Source organism: Protopterus annectens, chromosome 1.part2, assembly GCF_019279795.1.
Source record: "Protopterus annectens isolate FY-2018-M chromosome 1.part2, PAN1.0, whole genome shotgun sequence".
Classification (NCBI taxonomy): domain Eukaryota; kingdom Metazoa; phylum Chordata; order Ceratodontiformes; family Protopteridae; genus Protopterus; species Protopterus annectens.
In genome coordinates, this window is record NC_056727.1 from 970,672,083 (window position 1) to 970,693,369 (window position 21,287).

Here is a 21,287-nt window from a genome sequence, read left to right on the forward strand (position 1 = left end):
TTGTGCAAAAAAATAAAAACAATGAAAATACTAGATATGTCATGGGTAACTATGGAAAGATAAGCTATTGTTGGTGCGAGGTGGAGATATGCTTGTAGAATTATAGCATCATATGCATATATAACTAGCAAGAAAAGAGAATCTGTTTAAAAAATATATTAGACTATGTGGCGGTTAACATGAAAATTATAATTGCAGGGGATTTGAATTGTGATTTATAAAAAAGAAAAGGAAAAGATGTAAATACAGAAAGTGATAAAATGTGGTAAATTCACTGTGTTGAGCAAAAGTTAATGGACTTGCATCTGAAATTGATTATTTTGTATTATCAGAATGTTTGTGGGTTGCAGATAATGATGCCATTCTGGTGGGTTTATCAAATCATTTAAGAATATGGATGGAGGTGATAGAAGAAAGGGAGTATATTAAAATAAGAAAGGGAATAAAAAGAATAAATGAGACATTGTGGGAGGAAATTGCAGAGTAGGAATTACTGCAATGGAAGGATCATACAAACATTAAAGACTTTCACAAAAACAGATGGGAATGGTGGATTGAGTTTAAAAAGAAGTATAGAGGTATGTTTTTCCCATAGCAGGATAATATAAGAAAGGAAGAGATTGTAAAGCACGGGAAAACATAGAGAACTGTATCAGAGAATAATACAAGAGAGTATTATGATATGGAAAAAGAAATATATAAAATAAATCAAGAAATAAAATGAAGGTATTACTGATTAGGTGGAGATATTTACAATGGATAAGGGAGGAGGTATTTGCATATTTGGGTAAAATAGTAAAGGCGGATAATAGTGTAATGAGGGAAATTAAAAATGTAAAATGAGAGGTAAAAAGAACACATAAGCAAATTATGAGTATTGTAGTACAGCATATGGGAAATATGTAAAAGAGTAAGAAGAAGGAATATAACAAAGAATGAAAAGGAAAGACATTCCAGAATGAGTTAATGAAGAATTTGAAAAATAAATTACTATTAGTGAATTGGATGTAGCACTTATGAAAGTAAATGCAGATTTAGTATCAAGCCCAGATGGTATAGGAAGGAATGTCCAAGAAATAAATGGACCAGCAAAGAAAGTATTTTGTAAATGTACTGAATGAATGCATGGTTGAAGAAAGGGTTTCTTTATGTAGACCTATGGATTAGGATATTAAAATGTATATGGAAGAAAGATGAGAAGAATGAAATAAAAACAATGGAGGCCATCACACTTAATAACACAAATTATTATATGTTTATGAGAATAATACAGAGGAGAATGAAAGGAAGGGTGAGGGATATTGTAGAAGAAAGTATATATGGTATAATAAGAAAGGGAATGTCAAGAAATGTTATTGGTTGTGAGAAACATTGTACATGATATTCTAAGCACAAGGGAGGATGTGAAACTTATGGTAGGTTATATTAGCAAGGCATTTGATAGAGTAGGATATGATGCTTTGTGGGATGCTATGGAGATGCATGGAATAGGCAATAGAATTAGGAGAGTGTGTATGTCAGCTTATCAAAATAATAGAGTGAGGATGTTAGTGAATGGATGTCTGAGTAAATAAATATGCATGAAATGTGGTATAAGACAAGGATGTCCCATAAGTGAAATATTGTTTGCAATGCTAATGAATGCAATATTGAGTAAAGTATTTTATTTTATCTGTATTTGTTTTCTTGGGTGGAGCACTGATCTCCATGGACATTTTTCAGACTTAAGAGCGGTGTCTAGTTAAGTGAATTGCTCAGAGTCACACAGTTAGGCAATGGATTCTGAAGGAATCAAACCTTGCACCACTGGACCACAGAAAGCAGCTCATTAACAGCTCCTTAATCATTTAAGCCAACTGCCAGACAAACAGTTTATAACATGAAAGATGCTAGATGTGATGCAAAAGGAGGTGGTGATGCCAGTATTTTTGACATGTGCAGATGAAATAGTTGTAGTTACTAAGAATAAAATATAGATGAGTGAAGTGTTGGGTCATCCAAATGGATATTTAAAATACAAACAAGGAGATATGGAGGTGGCAGAAACTTTCACATCAAAATATATGGAAAAGAAAAAATTAATGGACAAGAAGAAAGGAAAGTGAAAAAATGTCTGATAAAGTAAAGATGTTTTTAGAAAAGTATATAACAATAGACAAAATAGCAAAGATGAAAAATATAAGAGTGAATCAGTGCCAGGATTGGATCTTATAAGCTACAACTATTATAAGAAAATGAATAAAGTGAAAAGAGAAATTTAAAAAGATATATACATTAAATGAATGGCTGAAGGAAGGCAAAATGGAAGAAAACGTGTGGTACAGTGGTAAAATTCATACAGACAAAGGATGGGAAAAATGTAAATAAAATGAAGGCCTATAACACTAAAAAATACTGACCATAAATATTTATGAAAATGCTATAAAAATGGAAGGAGAAAGTGGTGGTTGGGGTAGTAAAAGAAGGAATCTATGATATAAAAGGAAGAGAGGTGAAAGAAATGTTAATTATAGTGAAAAGAGTAGTAGAGATGATGCTAAAAGAAAATAAAAAAGTCAGACTGATAAAATGTGAAACAGCTAAAGCCTTGGTGAGTCATGAAGCAATGTGGCAGATTTTAGAGGCATATGGTATAGGAGAAAAATATTAATGTAATAAAGAAATGCTTTTAACACCTTTATTGAATTATCACTTAAGATACATTTATGTACAAGAAAGCAAACCATATTATATGTTCACATTTATACAATTATCATCAATCAAGCATTACATAAATTGATCAATTCCTACCTTCCCTTAAACGTCACTCCTCATTCAAAATAGTATTCTCCATGTATTGTTCCTACGAATTCTATATAATTTGCTCCTACCCTATTCTAAAGATCCCACTTCTAGTTCTTTCATCTCTGTTACAATATTCACTACTTCAATATTAGTTGATTTAGACTTTGATTTATATGTTCTAGTAATAGCTTTTTAGGCAGCCACCAGAATTAAACTTTACAAAGACTTACTATGTCTAGGCAATTCAGATCCTATATCCCAGTTCAAAAATCATTTCCTTAGTTACACCTATTTGTTTACCCAATATTTCTGACAGAGTACTCTGTAAGGAATTTTTAAATTCTGCCAAAATGCATTATACTCCCAAAGCATATATCTCCATCACACCTACAATATTTGGCATCTACTTGAGGAAAAATTCTTTGGAGTCTGCTTGTGGTATAAAAATATCCCACCCCAATCTTTTCTAAGTTCCGCTGATTGATTCCTATCATTATCGTGTACTATTTGATATGCCCTACTACTTATTCCTTTTTTAACAACAGCTTCTGTTCTAGATTCATCTAAAAACTTTACAAGAGCAGGTCTTTCACTTAGAATTCCCCATCCCTTTCTGAAAAACATTTAGGTTATCATCTAAGTATTTTATTTGATTAATTTCATTATTTTGGGTAGATTATTTTTGTACAGAAAGTGTGCATACATATCTACATATATGTCCAAGTGAAAAAAACAGAAATAATGCAGTTGATGTTTAGTGTCATATTGGGGTCAAGACTGAACCCAATAAAAGAGGGATTCTTTACCTGGAAGAAGAAAAAAGATGGCTATAATTAATGTATTCTATTGTGGATATGGTATCTATACACTTATATTTGGCATTAAGATGTATAAAGAAAGAAAAAAATAACCTCATTGCAATTTTTTAAGTAAATCATGAAGTATTTTGAGATCAAATGTAAATAGGAAAAGGGGAAATACTTTATGAATGAGGAAGTTAATGAATACCAAAAAAAAATATGAAAAATAAATACTGAGGAATTAGTAAAAAGTAGGTAACAATGGTATCACTGAGTGATGTGTAATTTTCATTATATTAATCCTCTGGAAGGACGAGGAAATTTGATAGTCAATGAAACAAAAAAAAGGAGGTCATTACTGTGATCTATTATGACCTGTCAGAATTTGTTATGGAGACGGTTTATTAACATGTTACCTATAAAGGGTATACTATATATGAAGATTTGTGATAGACTGTGCATATATTGTGATAAAACAGAAACAGCAGCATGTGTTTTCATAGTACGTGAAAGGATATAGACAGCCTGGGATTGATCATGTAAAGAAAACATTCTTGTAAGCATATCGGAACAAATATGTTGGTAACAAGGAAAGAAATTGATAAAATACGTTTTTTGGTGATATAGGAAATCCAAAATGAAATATTCAGAGAAGTTTTGTTTAACAAAAGATGGACTCTTGCAGACCTTTTAGAAAGAATACAATTTGGTTATGGAAAAAAGGTGTGAGAGGTAATGATTAAATTAAATTTTGTATTTTGGTAGATTGAGAAGTAATCTCATTGCATATGTATATTGCATGTATTTGAAATATTATAAATATTTTAATATTGTAACTACAGTAAATGCCATGTGTAAATATTGAAACTGTTTTAAAATAATGCAAAATTATGTAAATAGCATGTGTGGGTTACATAAATAAACATCCTACTCTTTTCTCTTGTATTTTAATTCAGTCACTAGGTCATGCCAGAAAGTTGCTGCTGAAGTAATTGTGAGAATCAGAATAAACCAGATAAAAGAGCAGATGCAAGCTTGGGGAAGTATGGCTGTGGAAGAAGGAGAAATAACTGTTTCTGAGGACAAAGAAGTGTTTTTGCCAATAAAGGAGTAGAAAACACTGGTGTGTGTTTGACTACTGGAGTAACTAATTTTAAGGGCACACACTGGCAACAGGGTATAAAAAAATCATAGGTGGATTCTATAAAAATGGGAAGACACAAGGACGTGACAGTAGAAGGCAGAATACAGCAATAGAAAGTGACTAATCAGTTCAGAACTGCAATGCCTGTGGCATGAGTTAAAATAAGATTGACTCAGTAAATAGGATGCTATGGACACTATAATTTTACCTTTAGGCTGTAGTGTAGGGGATATATTTGGGGACTGAGGACGTCAATGAAATGACATTTGAAACATTTGATGTGTTAAAAAAGTCTGTGCCTTTGGTGAAAAAAGAGCCATCGCCATATAAGGATTTTATATATATATAGATAGATATAGATATATACATATATCTCTGGGTCTACTTCATATGATCAAAAGTTTATATGATCAACAAACTTTTCAGAGATACCAAAACACCTAAAGCTCAAAAGTCCGAAAACTCATTTGGTCGAAACTCGTAACATCAACACATGACAGTCAAAGCATTATGCCTTTTCTCCACTGTAGTGCGACCCTGGAGTTAGAATAAATAGTTGGGGGGTGGGGTGTAAGCCCCCCACATTATTTAGATAAATATTGTAATCTCTGTTATAACTATCCACATGTATCTGTAAAATTTACTATGTGTGTGGGGGGCTGCACCCCCCCACACCCCCCATCTATTTATTCTAACTTCAGGGTCATGCTACAGTGGGGAAAGGGCATAATGCTTTGAATGTCATGTGTCGATGTTATGAGTTTCGACCAAATGGGTTTTCGGTGTTTTGAGCTGTAGGTGTTTTGGTCTCTCTGAAAAGTTTGTCGATCATATGAACTTTGGATCATATGAAATAGATCCATATATATATATATATATATATATATATATATATATATATATATATATATATATATATTTGATTGCAACCTAAAAAGAAATTGCATGTGCAATTCAGAACTGCTGATATTTTTGTTGTTGAGATTATGTTTTTTCCCCTATCTGTTTGTAAAGAGGTTCATATTATACAAAGTTCTTGATGGAACAAATATTTGATCTGGAGGATGGAAATGCCAGGTCCCAGTGGCCTAATGAATAAGACATTGGCCTCCTACGCCAGGGATTGTAGGTTTGAGTCTCATCTGGGGTGATATAATTTTGTGGGAGGTTGGTTTAATGGTTAAGGTGTTTACTTTACAAATGTAAGGTGCAGGGTCTGATTCTCACATGGGGAAATTGACTAGGCTTAAAATGGCTCACAAGGGCAGTTAGCCTAGTACTAATCTATGAACCTATGTTTGTAACATTAAATGTTACAGATGGAAGGATGCAGTATGTTCAAAGTATAATAAATGTTAATGGAAGGTGAGGGACTGTTACATACTGATGACAAAGACAGGCCTGTTTTTTTTACTGTGGAGATGAAAGACATTTAGTAGAGGACTGTGAAACAAGAAGATATGGGTGCTGTGGACAGAAGTGACATATACAGAAAAACGTGAACCAAAGTGTAGGAAATGTGATGAATTAGGATATTTTGATTGGTCTATGTCACATGACAAAAGAATAACTGAAGAAAATAATGAAGATAATAAATTAGGAAGAAACTGAGTTAAATATTGGGGGACAAAGATGTTATTATTCAAGAAGAAAGTAAGTATGAAATACTGGCAAGTGATGAAGGAGAAAAGGTAGATTTTGAGACCAGAGAAGAACAAAAGTATCAATTAAAGAAAGGGTAAAGTGAAGAAAAAATGAAAAAAGGAAGCAAAGATAGGGAAAGAATGATGTAAATATAGTGCATACTAATGTAATTAGCATTAGAAATGAGATGAGGGAATTAATGGTAATTAAATGTTGTAAGAAGATGAAGGATGGAATTATATGTTTATTTGACATAAGGTATATAAAAAAGATAAGAGCGATACATTTGAGGTTTTGTGGAGAAAGAATGTTATGTGGCTTGTAGAGAATGAGGAATGTTCTGGTATATAAATTTTGGTAAAAAAATTAAGGAATCAAAATAGTCAATGTTACAATAATAATAATATGAGGTAGGAGGGCGATGTCGGATGTGAGAAAAGGAGAAAGGTAAGTAAGAGTATTTACAATTTATGCATACCTGAATATGAAGGAGAGGAAAAATGATTGAGGTCTTAAAAATATGTTTATAACTATGATAGGAGAATTTAGTGATACTAAAAGAAGTTATAGAATGTAGAGAAAGTCAGATAGGAAAAAGAGAATGGACATATTAAATGGGGATATTTAAAACAGAAATAAATGATGTAATATGTTCTAATGAAGTACAAGGAGTTGTGGGCATTGCTGAATTATCTGATCTTAGAGCCATGGGGGCAAGAATAAATGAGAATAAGGAGATAATAGAAAGAAAAGGAATACAATGTGAATGGATGAAGTTAGTAATACAGAAGAAATTAATTTGGAAGGTAAGAATCTATGAGAAGAACATGTGACAATGAGAGAAATTTAAAACTGGTCTGTATGGTGGGTAGTGTATTAGGAAAAATATATGAATTTTTAATGGTAGAAAATACAATAAAAATGAATATAAAGAAATAGTGGAACAACTTTAATCAGAAACTGAGAAAAGAGGAATAAAAAGAGAGAGAGAGAGAGAGAGAGAAATAAAAGTGTATGACAAAGCAGCGATAAAGTTTAAAAAATATCTTATTCAGGCAAAGGATAGTGTTAACAAACATGGAAGGAAACAAACACCAAAGCAAAAAAACATTGAGCCCAAGGGATTTCATGCAAACCATCTAAAATAGAAATAAAAATTGCCAAAACTGTTTATGCAGGAGGAAGCCCTTGTATCCCACACCATACCTACAACTAATACATACCCACTGAGATCACACAACAGTGGGAAAAAGGCAAATTCCTACTCTTTGCTACAGCAGTGATCTTGTACACAATCATGTCAACAAAACCATCAGCATTAATGCACGAAACATTCAATAATCTGAACATTCAACATTACTGACTATAGCCAGGCAGCCATATTTCTTAATGGGGAAAGAAAGAGGAAGTATCACCTTAAACTGGAAAACAATGTAGAATAAAATAAGAAAAAATGGAAGCAATGAATGATGAGGAAGGTGGCGTAAGATTTTAAGCATTAATAGATTATGGAAGTAGCTGAATAATTTGCAGATAAAATTTATGAGAAGGAAGAGGCTGGGTATCATGAATGGTGTGTTAAAATATCCAAAAATACCAAGAAAGAATTAAAAAAGGAGATTACTATGGAGGGCATACAAGATGTGAAGGGAAGACAATAATCTGAACAAGGATTACATGGATTAAGTTATATTTGTTAAGTGAACAGAGAAGATAGAAAGAAAGAAATGAAAAAAAAGAGATGGTACACACACACACACACACACACACACACACACACACACACACACACACACACACACACACACACACACACACACACACACACACACATATATATATATATATATGTGTGTGTGTGTGTGTGTGTGTGTGTGTGTGCACAAAACATATTAAATGAATGGTTAGCTAAAAGGCGATTGCATGAAGAAGTATCCGGTAGAGTGATAAAATGTATATGGAAAAAAGATGAAAGGAAAGATACAAGAAATTAAGGACCAATAACTATAGGGAATATTGATATTAAAATATTTATGAAAAAGTGTTGAATGGGGTAATAGAGGATGGAGTATTTGGTGTTAAAGGAAGAGAAGCAAGGAAATGATTAATAATAGCAAAAGAATAAGTAGGATTTGAGTTGAAATTTTGAGGTAAGATAGGATACACGTGATGTACAAAAGGTGTTTGATAGAATAAATGATGAGGTTATGTGGAAAATTTTGGAAGCATGTATAATAGGTAAAAATATTGGAAACCATAATATGTTATGAAAATGAATTGGTGAATGTAATAGTGAATTGATGAATTGGGAAAAATCAGGCAAATTCCCACATCCTATAGAATGGATTTAAGCAGTGTTGCCCTTTAAGTATGTATATATTATTTGTTTTAGCAATGAATGCAATTGTTCAAACTTTTATGTCAGAGACAGATGAAGTATGTTGGAAGATAGGGAAAGGAAATGAGATGCCAATACTTTAATCTTATGAAGATAGTTTGGTTACTGTAGCAAAAAAGTTGAAGCTGCATGAATGAACGTGATTAAAAATTGAAAAGAAATAAAAAACATAGGGACTGAGACTATATAAAGAGAAGAGTAAGGGGTGGAGTATTAATTGCATTTGTTATTATAAGAAGGAAATTAGTGTATTAGAGTTAAGTTTGTAGAATATGAAAATGTGATGTATCAATGGAAAGTGAAATTGGAAGAAATAAAAACAATATCAACATGGTGGAAAATCTTTATTTTATCCTATAGCAAAATATTTTTATGTTAAATATGTAGACTCTGGAAAATTATCTTGTGTTTGGAGAATGTATATATTTCCAGGAAAATTGAAAAAAAGAGTTGTTAGAACTGTTATTAGTTCTGGATAGAATCCTATTAAAAGAGGAATAGTATATAATAAAATTGAAGATTTTTTAGCACCAATACACTTATTTTGGGTTATAGAAAATGTGAAAGAAAGATGTAAAATGATGGGAAGGTTTGTATATGAGAGGTTTGAAGAAATAAGGAAACAAATAAAATGATAAAAGGGAAAAATGAATGAAAAAGAGATGTAAATGAATGAATATGCAAATGAGGTAAAATTATAGAAATTAAAAATTGATGAATGTAGTGAGAAAAGGAATGATTGGTATGAAAAACATCATGAAATAATGTTCTCCAGTGTATCAATTGACAGATTATATTAGAAATACTATTACGCAGAAATGAAAAAGGTTTAATGCATTTTATGAAGCTGGGGATATTTTGTGGAGAATCTTTTTATACAAGTTACTTATTAAAAGAAATATGAAACATAAAATAATAGAAGAATCTGTGTGTTACAATTATAAGAGGATATCTGCAGGGTGGTAGTTTGGTACCCTTGTTGTCTTGAGACAACCTTTTGTTGACATTTGTCATTCCCACTTACTGGCTCTCCCACCTTTTGTTCCCCACCTTGCCTCCGCGGACATCTATAAGCTACATGGTCCCACTGGTTGCATTTAAAACATTTAACCCTAGGTCCTGGACATGTACCTGGACAAGTGGATTTCCCTGCTGCTGACAGACTCTGTTGGGGCAGTCTTGGCTGCCCACCATGGGTTCCCTTAGACCCATGAGCAGCACTGGGTGCCCTTTTGCTGTACAGTGATGGCCTGCTTGCTAGATATAGATCTCACTTCTTCCCCAACTCAACTATAGTAAGGCATTGTTTATCAAATAACCAGATTCTCATGTCCTCAGGCAAAGTGCTAAGGTCTTCTTCCCTCACCAAAAGGTCTGCCAGCCCTTCAAAAGCGGTGACCTGACATCCATTCACCCACCTATAAAAATAAGTGCTTTGTTCAGCAACATATTCACACACACTTTCATCTGCCTTGCGTGTATGCTCACAAAACTTTTTTCTATAATCTTCACGTGTTAATGTAAAAAATTCTAGCTAACAATTCTTTACAACATTATAATTTATGCAGTCATTATCAGACAGTTTGCAAAGAACAATTACAGCTTTACCATGGAGTAAGTGGGTCAGGAACCATACCCAGAGCCTTTGGTCAACATCATACTGTTTACATACTGTCCCAAACATATGAATGAAACTATCAAAATGATCCCCCTCTGTAAATTGTGGAGGAAATTTACTAACCTTTGTTGCTTCTGGAGTTCAGTTACTCCCATCCCCATTACTTCCATGACTCTGGTGAAGAGTCAGCATCTCCTTTTCATGTTGCCTCTGCCTCTTCTTCTCCTTAGCTTCCAGGCATAGCAGTTTCTCATTTTCCTCAGTCTCTAGATGCCTCAGTCACTCTACTGCCTCTATTTCCAAACACTTGCCCTCCAACTCAAGTCTCTTTAACTCCAGCTGGATTTTTAATGCCTCTGTGGAAAGGTTGAGCTGTCCGTTCTCTGAGACTTGTAAATCCCCACAGCCAGTCTGATTGTCCTCCTGGTTGCTATTCCCCGATGCAGCTGTGACTAAAGCTGCAATCAAGTATGCCTTAGTCAGGGTGGCATGCACTAGTCCTTTAGCCTGGCAGATCTCTGTCAACTGGCTCCTTGTCAGCTTGCCATACTCCTTGGCTGGCATGCTTGCCTGCTCCCCCTGCCTAACTAAGCTAACAAAAGAAATAAAACAATTGTGTTATGAACTCTAAATGTTCACTGTGTGGCTAATTTAGAGTACAACAACAGCTTCCGTGATCACTGTACACAAGTTACAGGAATTCAATATCCACACCACTACAAGCCAATTAATATGTGATGTGGCTATCTCACCACTATTAGCCACTTAATATGTGATGTGGCTATTTCATCACTGTCACCAATTAATATATGATGCCCCTGCACTGGCCCAGTAATCAAGGAGCCTCAGTCCTCACCAATAACACCAGTAAGGGACGTGCAGATTGGGAGACTGACAAGTACACATACAGTAAAGTAAAATTTCCCTTAAGAGCATACAGAGATCACAGTCAGTCTGAAGCTGGTTTCTCCCTCTCTCTCCAGATCCCCAATAAGACTCCCCACTGGCACAGCTATAGGGTTAAGATTTCAGCTGAATGGTCAAGCCAAAACCTCCCGCACCCTCTCTGTCCAACTAGTGATTTGTGTTCCTGCCCAAGTAGCTCACACACACACACACACACACACACACACACACACACACACACACACACACACACTTTGAGATTTCATTTATATACAAACACACACACACACACACACACACACACACTCCTGTGGAAGGCTGGCACAGCTTTACTAGCTATGCTCCCTTCTGCCCAGACTACAAGGTAGTTCTCACTGCCACTGACCAGCTCTACTTCTCAGCTACTATAAGGCCCTTCCCAAAGGGTGACCAATTCTACTGTGCAATGTTGCTATTATCCAAATGGTAAGTGTGACCAACAGCAAGGCTATTTAGGAGTGGCCTATACAGTGTCACCAAATACATATGCAAGTACTCTAAGAGCTTAAATATCTCTAAACAAACCAGCCACAACCACAATTAATAGGTTTAAATATATTTAATAATAAATAATAAAAGCACAAGACAATACTCAATAACTCAACACAGTGACAACAGAGTTCAGAATCACAGGAAATACTTTAAAACAACATTGCAGTCTCACATAAATACAGAAAACATCTAAACTAATCTTTATTATATTCCTATCTATATCTAAGAGATACTATGTCATAAATGGCTTACTTAGAAAGCAAGACAAGTGCTGATGAGAGGATGTTTCCAGGTCCAAAGACATATACAAAATGCATAGACTTTCTCTGAGACATAGTTCTTAAATGAATAATACACATTACTGCTGGGTTAGCTGGATAACATCACTATTTGACACCTCTGCCTTCAGTTCCCAGGCTAACAGAGACTTAAAATTTTAGCACCTCTGTGTCAAAAATAATTCTCTCTTAGAAGTTCGCATGGAACTGGAAGTTGTAAAACAGTTACACACTTTTACCTTTGAAACCTGTAATTATTTATGTTTCCAGACAATAGAAAGCATTTCTAGATGCAGACATTCTGTCTCCTAGCTGAGATAAACACCATCGTAAACAATTCACTTATTTTCTTAGAGTTTGCAAGTTAACTCTGTTCTTTACCAGTAGGGTACACTTTGGATATATTCTTGAAGCCCAGCACATAACATACAGTTTAATATAACATATAGTTGTCTTACATTTGTAAGACAAGCATACAAACCATATTACTATTCACAAATAACATAGAATTATTCCAGATAGCTGGGCTGGCAGCCTTCACAATGGCAAATATGTTATCTGCCATATGCTTTTCTGGGAAATCAGCTTTTCCTAACTTGACCATTTTAGCATTATACAGTGTTAGAATAAGGTGGTCAATGTGTGCATCTTTTAATCAAAAATGTGAAAGAATGAGCCCTGCACTACTGGTGTAGTGGAATGAACCACTTACTACAACCCAACTGACCCGGGTTTGATTAGTTATTCTGGAGCCCAACAGTGTAGGCAGGGAAAATGGATGTGCTTCTGAGGTAGAAGTGGTGGTGGTTCCCACCCACCTCACACCACTATTCTGTCTGCAGGACCTCAGAAGGACAGTAAAAGCCCATAAGGATGCAAGAGAACCAGTGCCAGGAAGACATGGGCATGGCCCAAGCTGGTGATGCTACCACAGGTTATTTTAAATGTAACTGAGCTGTTGTTTTTTCATAAGGGGAAACACACATGTGTGAACATTACTGGAAGTGATACAATTGCTCATATCATTACCAGGGTCAGGTTAGGCAATAACAAAGACAAATCTCACATAGATGGGATGCCACTGAGAGCAAAGAGCAAAAACCACACTACTGGCTGCCTGGATGATGCCCTCCTCCCCAACCCCACTTCCAAACACAGTGTAATGTTTGATTGTAGGAAGGCTTGATAATTGACAGGGAAAAGGATAAAAATGATATAAAAATGTGAAAGAGAACTCTGAAATGCATGTTTGTGTGCAAAACAGCAACTCTACTTACTGAAGAGGAAGTGGAATGTTCGAAACTAGCACTATATGCAATTCTCAATCTCCATTACTTTCCAAAGTATTTCTTAGAAAGGCAACTAAATACATGGGAAAGAAGAAAATACCCATAAGTATCACCGTAGGTTCATAGGTTCATAGGTAGATACCAGGCTATTAGCCCTAGGGCCTGTACAAGCCTAGCTAAAAAGGTACCCTGGCTTTCGCCACCCAAGAAAATTATTTTCCTGTGCCTCTGTCTAGCAGAACCACAGAAGTGATCCCCGGGGTGAATTTCCTATTACCCATCCAATCATCAAGATTTTTCTTGAAGAGTGCTAATGAGGAGCTCTGTTTGACATAGATAAGTAGTCTGTTCCAGAGTATGGGAAGTCTCTCTTTGACAGGAATCTATCCCTCCAGCATGTTCTGTTTATTGTTTGTTACCATAAAGAAGTTTTGAATAAAAGTAAACTCCATTCATATTCCAGTAAATTATCAAGAATCCCCTAGCCATACAGTTGCTGGTCTCTCTACATGTAGCTGAAAAATAACCACGTAAACGGTATAAATCAAAGGGCATCTGCATATGAAATTCAGGGGTGCCAGTTTTGTGATAAATGAAATTATTTCTATATTCTACAAGATACAAAAAAACACCCCACAGGTAGCGTTACATGGTACTGAGGACACAAAGGCATGAAGTCACAAACAGAGCAGTTACTTGGTAAGCTTGGGGAAGGGCTCTAGCAGTCAGTTGCTTGACTGATGCCTAAGTGAGTTAGCGACTGAAGGATTATTTGATTCACTCATTCATCAAATGGATAATTGACTGTTGTTAAATGAAGGTTTGCAACTCATTAGCATAATGGGGTGTATTCATCACTGATCTCAGATCACTAAGTCATTAAATAAGTTGATTAGCATTTCATGGTATGTAAGCAGAAGCTCTTAGAATCAAAGCCACATCATTAAGTTGTACCTCACTTACACCTAGTATGATCATTTGGCAAGACACATTAAGTACTCAAAAAATAAGTCTATGCACAAAGAATAATTATGCTTGAAGTACTTTACACACTGCAGAGAAGTAACAAACTTAAAACCAAATGTTGGCTGCATTGCTAGGTCAGTCAAGAGCAGGAAGATAGGTGATGTGACATCGGTGCACAGATTGCTGGAATGACATACTTGTTCCGGTCCCCTTCAGTAACACACATCACACCAAATGACATTTGACGACCTTTATTAGATTTCCATAACATAGCTATGATCACCAACTTTATTAATTACAACTATTCATGATATAATTGATTCTAAATACAGCATAACATTCTTGTAATGTTAATCAGGGCAGCGTACCTACTCACCCTGCCCAGTAAGCAGCTTCCATACCTATTCTCAATTACTTTACTTATGAAGCAGCATCCCAACTCACTTCATACATCATCCATTGAGTTACCTTCCACCAAATAAGCACCATCCTTACCTCAGCTTGCTTATCTATTCAGAAAGCTTCCTCCGAATACTCATTTCCTTTCCCCAGATCCTTGAAATGAACATTCAGACGTCAGAGGGGGAACAGAAGAGGGAAAGCTTATCCCTCTTCTCCGCCTACCCCCACTTATAAAATAACCCTACTCCCCACCAAGGAAAAGAGGGAGGTTGGGTGGGTAGCAAGTTCACGCCAAAATGTGATTACTTAACCCAACTACACTAGACTAAACCTCTAAAGCCCCTCCCCATCATTATCTCATTTCCTCCCAACCATCCCTGCCTCCACTTAACCCTTTCACCACCCCAACCCACTTACTTCCTTTAATATTAACCTAACCCCCCCCCCCATGAAGATGTCCCGGGACAACTTAGTTTGTTGCCAAACTTCATTTGTGATAGAATGTATCTTAATGACTGCCATCTGCTTTGCAGTGACAGTCAGATAAAGCTAATTCAACTTCTAGAGGAACTGCAAAATAAAATATGGAGGCATATAATATATTCTCTAGAAAAAGGCAATTCTCTTTAGTGAGTAGATTACTGTATATTAAAATTTATTCTGCAGATTAGCTTCCTAAACTATCAATATCTAATTGTCAATGTTTTAAAAAATACTTACAGCTAATTTCAGTAAGGTATTTCCCTCATGACGCTCTTATTTGCATTTACTTCATATTTACCTGAAGCACAGCCTGTGTACAGTGTATCTAACACCTGTGAGGACAGACTTAAAAGCACATTCCCAAGAGAGGTGAGGGAGTTAGTGTGAAATATTCAAATGCATTCAGTCTATTAAAATAATCAATGAAAAAGCTATCTTCAGTCACAGCTGTAAAAATAAACTAAGGAGCATAAAAAATGATGGAACACACAAGACAGAAAAAAGGGCATTTTTATATAAAAAGGTATGATGGTCAAGTAAAGTGTGAGAATAAATCAAAATTAAAATTTTAAGTGCTGTTCTAAAGGGTCTATATTAGTTCAACTAAGTTTACTTATCTCAGCTATTCATTGAACCGACATCATCGAACAGCTGTTTATCGAACATTTTTCCCAAGTAAGTAAACTAGTTGGCCAACATACAAAAATTTGCCCTTTTCCCCATTTTAGTGAGATCTCAAAGTTGGTACAGATAAGTGAGGGGCTGAGGCCACAGTTCCCCACATTGGGGATGTGGGGGCTTAGCCCCCCCCCCCCCAGTTTGATGGGTTTAATTTAATGTGTTTGTGTTTCGGATGGTGTGCTGGCCAACTGGTTTACTTACCTGGGAAAAACGTTTGCTGATTTGAACATTTGATAAATGGCAGTTCGATGATGTTGGCTTGATGAGCAGCCATTCAAGGTAAGTAAATTCAATGAACTAATACAGACCCGACTAATTGTAGATTTCTCTATGCATCTTTTCCCAGCTACTTTTGCCTCAAAGCAGACTCACGCCACCACCCCCTTTAGTGGCATTGCCTTGTGAATACCCATACTAAATATATAATTTCTGTGGAGCGTGGTTGGGTAAGCGGCCTACCTGTTATACAGGCATAGGAGTGGAAACCCAGTCTGTTGTGTCACTATGACACCACAATTTTGCTTCTATCACTGCTTTGGGAAATGTAGTCACAATAAACTGCACTAACGAATCTAACACTAACGAATTAATTGTTCAACTTCCATTTCTAAGTATGAAAAGACCTGTTGGGACGGTGCTATACTAAGTTCCAAAGGAGTTAGTATACATTGGTGCTCTGATGTCAGATTACCCAGAATTGGATACAATTTGCATAATCTCATTATCTGCCTCTCACCTGTTAGTACGAACTAAATGCATCCCATCACCTTTTTTTCCCTTAGGATGACATGGTCTAACTTGATTGGTTTTTAGCATTGTGATGAAATTCGAAAAACATATAAAAGCATTTAATTTTTTAAAAATGGATGTTTAACTGATGAAGTTGGCGACGAAAACGTGATTGTGGATACGTTATTGCTTTGTATTTCAAGACCCGGTCTTTGTGTTGGAGTGTTTTTATAGTGCTTATTAAAGCATTTTTCCTTTGAGCATCGATTTATTTGTGCTTGGTGGATTCTTCATTCTACTTTTCTCAGTTCATTTGGCTGTTTGGCTCACTACTTTTTATTGGTTTGTGTTATGGAGCCACTGCCGAGCACAGATCCAGCTCCTAGGAGCTCCAAGACTGGGGAACTAAGGAAGTTGATCGGGCAACTCACACAGTTAGTTGCCTTGCTGACACCGCTCAGCCAGTCATTTGCTTCCATTGCAACGCTTACACAACTCCCGGGGAACCAGGAAGTGAATCGGAAGCAGACTGGGACGGACTCAACTACTCGCGACGAAGAAGGAAACATTTTTTCAAATAGAGAGGATGTAGACTGTGCAAACAGTCTAGATGAGTTCCCACACATCACGATTGATCAAGGGAACGCTAACAGCAATGGCGGAGAGGATATATCGGTGAGACCGAAAAGTCAGAGGAAACAGCACCAAGAGTGCACGGACATACCTAACGTTCCCACAGGTACACAGAAACTGTTTTCAGACTGTTTCAAAGCTAAATATAGCTTTGACGTAGCACGCAGTCCAACTGTACAAACTAACTTTAATTTTTCTACACTACTGAATGATTTAGAATTTTTTTTGATCAAATACAAAACTTTAGAAATTGACAATGATTATTTAAAGTATTGTATTTCCTTGAACATTGTACCAAAAGGTTTAAGGGTCTGCAAGTACCCTAACAATGTTGTCGATGGGTCTGAATTTTGTAATGAGCTCATTTCTATTTTTGATAACTGTGGCATGAATATAATGAAAGCTATTATTAACAATAATGAAAGGGTAATGGAAAAGCTACAACTAGATATTGAATAAACTAACAAAGCTATTACAAATGATTTGTTGTATACTATTGAAGCCAATAAATTAAAATATCAAAATGTGTTTCACAAAGTTGATGCTAAATGTAAGGAGGTTCAGACTAGGAAAATAGGGAAAATTAAAAGGGACCAAGAAGAGTATAAAAATAAAACACACTACCCCAAACCCAGAACTACTTACAGAAATAGTTATGTGAACCAGGGGAGGCAAGAAACGCACGAATGTGAATGGGGGGAAGTGGAAATAGATGAACAACAGGAACAAGCCCCAGGGCCAGAAGAATATGCCCCATTAAGGAGATCAGAGAGACTCATGCAACAAGGGAAGGTTTATTACAATTCAAAAAACTACAGGGGGAGGGGGGGGAGACCTTTTCAGACGACGAGGCAGGGTTGGAATTAGAAGGTGGGATCACCAACAATCTTAACACCTGGACATTCAACAGATTTAACATTTACAATTATTCCAGTGTCAGTATCAACAAGAATTGGTTTGATTTATTCTCCAAAGGCTTCACTTTTGTTCCCACACAAAAAAACGGACATCTTTAAACTTTTGATAGACATCAAGTTGTTTATCCGGAAAAAGAATTTGGAGCTGTTTTTCAAGGACAATATTGTAGACTATGATGGACAGGTCTTGAAGCGGAAAAGCACATTTAACCCTCCCACACACCCCCAACTCAAGAATTTTGAGCTTAAGGTAGAACATGAAATCAGATCCCACCTGACAACAAAAACCTTCCACTCAAACTTAACAACGGAAGAGAAAAACACCCTAAGAGCTATCAGTGATAACCACAATTTGAGAGTCATGAAACCTGACAAGGGAGGAGGGGTCGTGGTCATGGAAACTATCCAATATGAAGCGAAAATGTTGGAATTACTAAATGATCCAGACAAATACACTAGAGTGTCTATCAATGAAGTGAACATAGCCTACAGAAAGATCCAGGTTTTACTTTATGACATGCTAATGCAGGGTTCAATAGATCAAGATACATACAAATTTTTGGTAGTTGACAAACCAAAAATTCCCTGCATTTTTGGGATACCCAAAGTTCACAAAAACGCTTGCGACCCCCCCCTTAGACCTATTGTGTCAGCGGAGGGTTCCATAACAGCCCCATTAGCAAAATATGTTGACCACAAGATTAAACAAGTCCTGGAGGGATGTGAAAATATTCTAAAAGATTCTTGGGACCTGCTGAGAAGAATCAAACCTACCCTATACAGTGAGAACACTTCATTCGGAACCATGGATGTTATAGACCTATTTGGTTGTATTCCACATGACATGGGGTTATCTTGGTTTGAGGAGAAATTAATAGAAAGCAAAAAACTGACACATACTGAATTTACGAACATTTTGACTTTGATGGAAATAGTACTCAAAAACAATTTTATCTACTTCCAAGGGGAGTACTTCAAACAAGAAAAGGGCGTTGCAATGGGTGCACATTGTGCACCAGCCTACGCAAATATCATCATGGCCTTTTGGGAAGAAAATGTTCTCATTAGCAGCCCCCTTTTTAAGGAATGCTCCCTTTATACTAGGTTCTTAGATGATCTTTGTTTCTTCTGGAAGGGCAGTAGAGAAAATTTCAACAATCTTTTAACACACGTAAACGATACTACGACCTTTTTGGCTTTTACTGGCAACTTTGATGAACAAGAACTGAAATATTTAGATGTTCACATAGAGAAAAGGGAAGGGAAATTTACATCAAGGATCTTTAGAAAAGAAACCTTTTCCAATTCTTATCTGCATTACACCACTTGCCACCCCCCCCCACCAGAAGAAAGGGGTAATGAAAGGTCAATTGGTTAGATCCAGCAGAATGACCTCCGACAACAAAGTCTTCTCTGAAGAAACCAATTTCTTGAGGGGCCTTTTTACTCAGAGAGGGTATCCTTTGGAAATGTTCAACAAAATATTAGAAGAAGTCAATACAAAAAGAACAGATGTCTTTGCACCTATTTTAGGTGAAGAAGAAAAGTCAACCCACAACAAAGGGCAAGCAAGTAATTTTGGGGCAAAAGAAACAGGGTTAATTACAAGCTTCAGCGAACAATCAGCCTTTGTTAGGAACATTTTTTCAAGGGAATGGTATAGTTTTTCGAAATTTTCAGATCTTGAACACATCTTTGATAAGGAGTTATCCCATGTTTATCGGAAAGGGAAGAGCATCAAAAATTATTTGGAAGGAAGGATGAATGTTAACACACACAATAATAGTAATAGAACTAAGAAAGGATTATTCAAATGTGGGAGATGTAAATATTGCACATACTTGCATTGTGGTGAAACAATTTTTTTAGAAGCAAGAAACATGACCTTGCATTTGAACACATTTGCTAATTGCGACACCAAAGGCATCATATATTTGGCTGTTTGTAAAAAATGCCCCTCCTTCTACATAGGGAAGAGTGAGAGAAGGCTCAGACAGAGAATATATGAGCACCTATATGATGTTAGGGTGATGAACGAGAAAAACGCACTTAGTAAGCATTCAACTAAATGCAACACATCAGGTTATTCTTTTTTTATACTTGAAGTTGTCCCCACTAACCCAAGAGGAGGGATGTGGGAAACACTTATTGAATATAAAGAATTGTATTGGCAACTTTTTTCAGATGCTAACCGTAACTTTGGGCTGAATGATATGGTATCAATAGCTCCAGTATTGAAGTTGAGAGCTGCAAAACTCTAATATAAAGAGCTAAAACAATGTTCAAAAACTTTTTTGTTATGCTCTTTTGTTTTAGAATCACAAGAAATATACCCTTCCCAGGATTTTTATATTACTAGCTGTTGGTTCAGTTGTAATTATACACTATGGCCACAAGATGGTGTCATTTTCTATACCCAGATCCATATGCTTCATTTAGATTCAATGTAGAAACTATTTTAAATTATTTTAAATGGTGTTATAAAATTATGTTTTTAAATGAATTTTTTAAAGAAGTTTTTAAATTATTATTATTAAAGTGAGGACTTTTTTTTTTTTTTTTTTTTTTTTTTTTCAGAGATGTGTTTTTAACCTTGTTTTGTGAAGATTGTATGAATTAATTAGTTCCAACAATTAACCTTAGTAAATGGTCTAACTTGATTGGTTTTTAGCATTGTGATGAAATTCGAAAAACATATAAAAGCATTTAATTTTTTAAAAATGGATGTTTAACTGATGAAGTTGGCGACGAAAACGTGATTGTGGATACGTTATTGCTTTGTATTTCAAGACCCGGTCTTTGTGTTGGAGTGTTTTTATAGTGCTTATTAAAGCATTTTTCCTTTGAGCATCGATTTATTTGTGCTTGGTGGATTCTTCATTCTACTTTTCTCAGTTCATTTGGCTGTTTGGCTCACTACTTTTTATTACCTGTTATACAGGCATAGGAGTGGAAACCCAGTCTGTTGTGTCACTATGACACCACAATTTTGCTTCTATCACTGCTTTGGGAAATGTAGTCACAATAAACTGCACTAACGAATCTAACACTAACGAATTAATTGTTCAACTTCCATTTCTAAGT